The sequence below is a fragment of the Giraffa tippelskirchi genome, chromosome 14, assembly GCF_054371585.1.
Source record: "Giraffa tippelskirchi isolate mGirTip1 chromosome 14, T2T-mGirTip1v1.2.pri, whole genome shotgun sequence".
NCBI classification, from domain to species: domain Eukaryota; kingdom Metazoa; phylum Chordata; class Mammalia; order Artiodactyla; family Giraffidae; genus Giraffa; species Giraffa tippelskirchi.
The window spans coordinates 34414015-34414963 of NC_137288.1; the positions used below are offsets into that span (position 1 = coordinate 34414015).

Here is a 949-nt window from a genome sequence, read left to right on the forward strand (position 1 = left end):
GTCTATTGATGGATGTTTAGGTTGCTTCCATGTCCTGGCTATTGTAAACAGTGCTGCAATGAACATTGGGGTACATGTGTCTCTTTCAATTCTGCTTTCCTCAGTGTGTATGCCCAGCAGTGGGATTGCTGGGTCGTATGGCAGTTCTATTTCCAGTTTTTTAAGGAATCTCCATGCTGTTCTCCATAGTGGCTGTACCAATTTGCATTCCCACTAACAGTATATACACATATTTTTAAGAAAACATTATCTCAAGAAGTAAGACAAGTGCTCGCTTCGGCAGCACATGTACTAAAATTGGAACGATACAGAGAAGATTAGCATGGCCCCTGCACAAGGATGACACGCAAATTCGTGAAGCATTCCATATTTTTTGTATGCAAGACATCAAAAGAGACACAGATAAATAGAACAGTATTATGGACTCTATGGGAGAGGGCAAGGGCGGGAGGATATGAGAGAATGGCACTGAAGCATGTAAATTATCATATGTGAAACAAATCACCAGTCCAGGTTCGATGCATGATACAGGGTGCCTGGGGCTGGTGCACTGGGATGACCCAGAGGGATGGGATGGGGAGGGAGGTGGGAGGGGGGTTCTGGAGGGGGGTTCTGGAGGGGGAACACATGTACACCCGTGGTGGATTCATGTCAATGTATGGCAAAACAAATACAATAAAAAAAAAAAGAAGACAATGAAATATTTTAACTTTGTTGTTGTCATTCAGTCACTAAGTTGTTTCTGACCTTTGCGACCCCATGGTCTGCAGTATACGAGGCTTCCCTGTCCTTCATTATCTCCCAGAGTTTTGCTCAAACTCATGTCCATTGAGTTGATGATGTCATCCAACCATCTCATCCTCTGTTTCCCCCTTCTCCTGCCCTCAATCTTTCACAGCATCAGGGTCTTTTCAAATGAGTCAACTCTTTGTATCAGGTGGTCAAAGTA

The 949-nt window shown here is 43.8% G+C and overlaps 1 non-coding gene across 1 annotated transcript; it reads left to right on the forward strand.

Annotated features, from left to right (window-relative positions):
- The first annotated feature begins 267 nt into the window (after positions 1-267).
- Positions 268-374, forward strand: LOC145534996 (U6 spliceosomal RNA). Its single transcript, XR_014075163.1, has one exon. It is a non-coding gene; the product is annotated as a U6 spliceosomal RNA (small nuclear RNA).
- Positions 375-949: the final 575 nt, after the last annotated feature.